General features: G+C 32.6%; 1 long non-coding RNA gene across 1 annotated transcript; it reads left to right on the forward strand.

Annotated features, from left to right (window-relative positions):
• The first annotated feature begins 2628 nt into the window (after positions 1-2628).
• LOC135151050 (uncharacterized) lies at positions 2629-5950 on the forward strand. The gene is made up of 3 exons (XR_010289505.1): positions 2629-2930; positions 4671-4746; positions 5634-5950. It is a non-coding gene; the product is annotated as an uncharacterized LOC135151050 (long non-coding RNA).
• Positions 5951-6842: the final 892 nt, after the last annotated feature.

Below are 6842 nucleotides of genomic sequence, written 5' to 3' on the forward strand. Positions count from 1 at the left end.
AAAGATTATTTGTGCACTGAGGCTTGAACAGCTTAATGAACTTCTTTCAGTGGTGTGCAGCAGCATCCTGAAATTTAGGTCCCATTTGTTTTGCGCTTAACCGAGCTGAACGAGGTTTATCTGAGCGATTCATATGATTAAGATTATTTGGTGGACACACTTTACTCTGCTGAATCATTCATAGCCAGCTGAGTCAGTCATTTCAAAATTCTTAAAAGAATCATTCAGAAATATGCTACATTCTACACGTGCTGTTAATACCACTGTAAAGCACTGCCCGTCAAAATGTCCGTCTTTTATAAAAAAATGTACATTTTTTGTTTATTTGTTACATATATATGTGATAATTTTAACACAGATTTTGTTTATTATAATAAATTTATATAAAAATAATACAATAATAATTTTAACTATATAAATCTTTTGAATATTAATGTATATAATATTTTTTCATATATTTTTAAATTATTTTTGATATTACGAAACATCAAGTAATATATTTTCTTTGCAGATTTGTATAATTTTGTTTTGTTAAAATAAATTATCATATATATAATATATTATTCAGATATTTCGAATTTAATTCGTCAAACAATATTATTGATTCAGAATTCAGATAGATTATTCATTCACGTCATTCAGATATCTTAATCATTCAATTCAGATTTGCCAAATGACCCCTTATCTGACATATAATTCCCATAAATCATTTGACGTTCTTCGTATGGATTCTGATGACTTGCTATTTACTGAGCTTTCTTATCTGAGTTGAGTTGTACCTCTTTAAATACAAATAGGCTGAACATATGCCTTTCAAAGCTATTAAAATGAAAACTAATATTCAACTCAAAATTTGAAAATTACCAAACTAAATTTTGATGGTATAGATGGATAGGGGATTGAAAAACGAGCAATTTGATTACTCAAGCTTCAAATTTGGATACCGCAATCACCTTCAAAGTTATCTTTGAATCTCATGAACTTAAGAAGAACTAGCGGCGTCAAACTAGATTTAATGGAAGGACCTAGATAGGAAAAAATTAAGAGTTGAATTACTTATGAATTGACATTTATTGTTCAGGGACCTAGAAAAAAAAGTGTCTATAGTTCAGGGATTTTAGAATTAATTTTCCCTAAGTACATAAATGAAGTTAATTGGATATTAGACATGGATTTAAAGTGATTAATCCGTAAAGTCGACCGAACGGGGATGCCTCCAGTTTCACCACTACAGTCAATATTTCGAGTGTGTAAATTTCTTATATCTGAGTGATAAAATGTGCACACTTTATATATCATGTGAGGCTGGATATTTATATAAACAATTTTACGCTTAGCATTGTATCTGGTAAGAATTGATGTCAGTTGGACGTAGTAATTCTGTCAAAACTGGTGGTTCGCTTTATTGAATGATTATGCAAAACTAACGAATTTGTTGCATGACTAACTCATACAGTGTATTTAGATATGCTCTAAGGTTCATGCTTTTTCTGTATTATATGAATCCTCAATTTCTATTAATGAATGTGCATATCAAATTTTGCCAGATGGTAATGAAAACATGCCCCAAGCTTTAGATGATTAAGTGAGCAAATTAGAGCAGTGGGTGAGAAACCATTACTTAAAGAAAATGTATTATTAATTTAATGTTTGCCCTAATTATATTGGTAAACTTGAATAATGTTTGGAATACCATTCCATTGGGTTTTCAAACTATAACATATCTTATTTGTTTCTTCATTATATGTCAAGCGCAAAATTATGGATGTTAATAAATAGAAGTCGAGGTATCGCCGAAGGTGATGCCGAGAAGCAGTTGAAACTAAAATTATATTTTCTTTATAATAAGATGCATCATTGAGGGTGTCCATTGCGTCACTTTTTTTGTCTTTTCATCGTTGAGAATGAAATATACATGATGTTATGTAATTCTAAAATTTTATACATGCTCTGTTATAATACTTTTGAAATTTTAATGTTTTAAATAACTCAAATTATTTTGTATATTTTGGATGTAGGCAGTGATAATAGAAGCAGCTTTTACAAAAGTTAATGAAGTCGATGGGACTAATGCTGTTGATGGAGTAATGGTGTTAACGGGACTAATGGTGCAACAAAGAAGGCTTATAGTGTAAGTTTATTCTACGGTGTGAAAGTGTCGGCTTACTGTAACGCCGCAATATTTGATAATAATATTTTGATGATTATATTATATTTATTCAATATATCTATTCAATTCTATTTTTATGATAATATTGCTGGTACTATGTTTTTTTTTTCTTTTCCTCTTTCTTTATTTATTTATGTTGTTTAATTTCCGTGACTTTATAATTGCTTTATGTGAATTAGATTAGAATATTTTGATCCTAATTTTTAGTGTAATTATTTACATGATTAATTGGTTGTGAGATGTGATATTATTATATCTTGCTCCCTGATTTTATTCAAGTGTTCCAATTTTGAACTTCTGATTTCCAAAATAACTTTTTACCATCATTCCAATATTTAAAATTTTGATGCACAATAAAATCATTTACAAAATTCTCAACCTTCTTAATCTTTTAATCTATTCTCAATTTTTAAAATTTTGATTGGATCTTTATTTATTAAATTTTTATTTCTAAAATTCGTTTCTAGATTTAAACCTTACAAAAATTCTATTTACAACAAGATTTCATCATTCATATTATCAGATTACCAGTTTACCCTTGGATTTTATAATTGTTTTAATATAAAGCAAGGGGCAAAAGAATTTTTTTATATATGATCCCAAAATAGAAAACAGAAGGGTTAACCTCCTATTCTCCCTTCAATCTCTCAATCTCTCTCGTTTCCTCTCGAACCTTGTATCTCTCTCGCACCACTGCCTTACAAACCCTCCGTCCGATTGCCTTCACCCTTCTTCCAGCGATAGTTCCGATTGCACCACTGTAACTACCTCCCTTTATCTCTTTTCCTTCACTTGTCGTACGCGATTTTAATTATATGCATACTTGTATACACTGTGATGATGGGGATTGATTGCTTGCAAGTGATTCTATGAGTTTGGGGGATCAATTGCAGGAGGGAATGGAATGTTTGGAGTTGGGGGCCTCCATTCGAGTTGAGGACTTGGGAGGAACCCGAGCCTCCTCGGACAGGGGCTGGCCATGGCAATGATCTACTGAGAGCCATGGCCTTGGATTATGTTTGTTGTGATATTGGATGCTTCAGAACTCGTTGCTATATTATAGTGTTTATAAACCACTAGTTGATTTATGTGTAAAAGATGCTCGATGAAATGCTTAGTAGGCGGATGTTCAATTTTTTTTATTGATTAGGCAAAAAAATTCTGTAGAACATGGTTTAGTTATGATTATATGTGAAGGCATGTTGCATATTCTTGATCAAATTGGAAGTTTGATGCTTGCATATTAGTTTAAGCTTTAAGAATCGATTTTCGTGATGTGTAGTACACCTGCCCTGTTCTTGTAAGCTAAAGTGAGGTGTGAAATTGCTGTTATATGGTGTGTAAATTACTGATTTTATAAGTGCTCTGAAGTGTAGTTTAAGTGGGAAAAAGAAATTTGAGATTTCGTTTAGTAAAACTAAAGTTATATGATTTTCTTGTATGAACTAGTTTAATATTCTGGAAACTGAAATTTTGCTCTGTTTTGGATACTAATTAAGCATGTTGAGAGTAGTTGTAAAATATCAAAACCTCTGTGACTAGATGCCATGTAGAGTCTTCTGTGATTACCAAGAAGAATTACTTGATTTGGATATGTATAATTAAAGTTATGAATTTTGTAAGCTTATAGTGTCAACCTCCCTGCTATAGATGCAATTCTGCTGTGTACTTCATTTTCAAAAATGCATAACTTGATAACCACACGTCCAAATCTGCTTTTGTTGTTTTCATAATGTGGTTATGTGATTACTCTTTGGTTTATATTCTTTGAATATCATGATTTGAGGTCGTTTTGTATTTTATAAAAATTGGATTAGCTAGATATGTCAAAACTGTCCAAGTCTGCCATGTTTTGCTAAATGAGACATTGTGCAAGTTCTATAAATGATAAAATGATGAATCTTTTTGGATTGACTAGATAACTCCAATTATGATATTTTCTGTTCATATTGCTTAGAGAAAAGACTTGATATATCATGCTATAAACTGAAGTAATTGAGATACTTGCTGCTGAATGGTGTTAAATAGTTGGATTAAACTTTAAATTCCCGTTTCGTTACTTGATCAATGTTTTCATACCTTATATGGTTAGAAATCTCTTTGAATATCCTACCTTTCTTGTTTGATGTTCATTTCATATTGAGATAGCCTAATGGTAGTAAACTGCTAATCTTTCAGTGGCTGTCCGGCAGTTTATGTGACTGAAAAATAACTGTAAATTAGACAATAATTTTATGTGTTAGATGTATGATATCTGTATATATGCATATGTGAGATTCTTGTTTATATGCTATGTGTAAGTAATATATTATGTGGTGGTTGTATATTATATATATATTATTTATTTAATTATTATTTCCTTATTTCATTTAATTCTTATTTGATTATATAATATTATATACTATTATCTTAGTATTTGTATAGAGAGTAAAGTATGATTGTTTTTTTTCGCGAATGGGTAGAGATGAAACCGTGACACGTTTATTATTACTATTTATAGGTCCGAGTAGGCGAGCAGGAAAAGAGCCAATCGCGGACCAACCCTAAACTGTAAGCTGTGCTATACGTTTCTTAAGGCAAGTATATTATCCAACTAGCTTGTTTAAAGATTTTGATGCCATGATTCGATACTTAATTTTTAGAATATTACAATCCTGTTTATCATCGAAATCAAAGTTTAGAACTCTACTAGATGCCAAGTATTCTAGATTGTTATAAACGAAGAACATGTATAACCTTTAATGCTTTAACCTATCATATCTCTCACCTATAAACTTGATTCTCTAAAACCCCTTTATAAGCTTACAATAAGAATTGATACCTTGAATTCTTCAATGTTAACAAACCAGAAGTATTCTTTACCTAATACACCACTTCACTTGGTTGTCATATGAACCTAAATAAGAACCTAAACACTTAACCCTCAATAGCTATTACCCAGTCTTGTCATAAATAGTTCTTATTATCTTTCTTTATGAATTATCATTCCCTTGAGAGAACGCTTGGCATAGTAGAATTCTAAAAGCTGTTATGCAACGATGATTTGTAATTTTAAAATGATTTGAAGTATCTGTTTTAAAAAGGGAATTGGTTGAAAAATGTTTTTATGACTGAGACGCCAGTCACCATTTCATTTACAAACATCTGTAGCGGGGAGCCTGATGTTTGTATAAGGCCAAAGTGTGCCTAGGATCCTTTATATTTGAGAACTCGTATTGGATATGCGGGTTCGGAGCTTTGTCGTGGGCTGATCACCCAGCTTAGCTCGTAGCGTCTAATCAGTTTTCAATTCCATAAAAATGAAACTGTTTTGCTTAAATCATATTGTATTGATTAATCTTTTAAGCATGTTAAATTCTTGATATCATTACCATGCTTTACATACTATTTGTGATTTACTGTTGGGTTGGATATTATATACTTGTTGGGCACTTTTGCTCAATATTTTAACTCTATTTTACAGTTAAACCCGAAAGTGGTGCGTTTGCTACAGACTGCCCATAAAAACTGTGGAGGTTCGGGAACCGACTTTAGGCGTCGTTTCACCCAGGTAGACTTGAAAGTTCAACTCTAGGGACCTTCCAGGGAGAAGTAAAGGATGGTGAAGTTGTAATAGGTTGAACGTGCTGAGTTGTAACTTAATCCTTTTATTTAAAAACAGTTAGTATTGTTCATACTCTTACCTGTGGCGATCCGGGTTTGGGTAGTTGTTGTGGATGTTAACTTATGTTGGTTGAATTTAATGATGTAAATTATTAGTTTTAATCAGCTTTTGCTTTCTATTTGAGTCGGAAAATTCTGAGATGTGGTATTTATCGGGTTCTTTATATTCAGTAGTGTGGGTCCGTCACAGGTTGGTATCAGAGCCACAGGTTTGAGTCACTGAACAATAACTAGGATGACATAGTAGGCAAGGTTAATAGTTAGTGTATTACCATACCTAGGATGTTATCATCCGAGAGAGTGAATCTAGGTTTGAGATAGTAAGTAGGAATTTTCTTGGAGAGCCAGCTTTTGGTTCAGCTGTTAGCCAATGAACTTCAGTGATTGTCAATGAGTTTCGATCTAACAACCACAAATAGGATAGTTGCACTATCCGTCCTAGTTTATTCCTATTATTATAATGTTGTTTTTGTTGAACTTAACTATTTCCTTCCAGTACCCGTACTTTGAACTAGTTCTCGTGTGGAATTCTTTGTTGTACCTTTATTTCCTTCATATGCACCAGAATTGTTTCTTTCTCGCTATCTATTTATTGCTTAACTATTAATGTTTCACCTAATCATGATTATAATCCGTTTGATTGCATAATTGACATCTTGGTAGATATATGACCATGTGTATTAAACCAGTCCCTTGTTTTACCTCAGCATAATGCCACCCAAGAATCCACGCGGGAGACCCGCAACAAACCGTGGGGATGGAGAAGATCCAAACCCTAACATCGCTCAACTTGTGGAACTATTGCGTCAGCAAACAAATACATTAGTGCAGCAACAACAATTGCTTCAGCAACAAATGCAACCACCTCAACCACCTCCAGCTCCTGTTACGACCTTTAAAATCTTCCAATCAGTCAAACCCCCTGAGTTTCAAGGAACTCAGGATCCCGTAGAAGCCCATGCTTGGCTCAAAGAGATAGAGAAGGCTTTCGCCTTAGTGAATGTTGGAG

The sequence above is a fragment of the Daucus carota genome, chromosome 3 (genome assembly GCF_001625215.2).
Source record: "Daucus carota subsp. sativus chromosome 3, DH1 v3.0, whole genome shotgun sequence".
NCBI classification, from domain to species: domain Eukaryota; kingdom Viridiplantae; phylum Streptophyta; class Magnoliopsida; order Apiales; family Apiaceae; genus Daucus; species Daucus carota.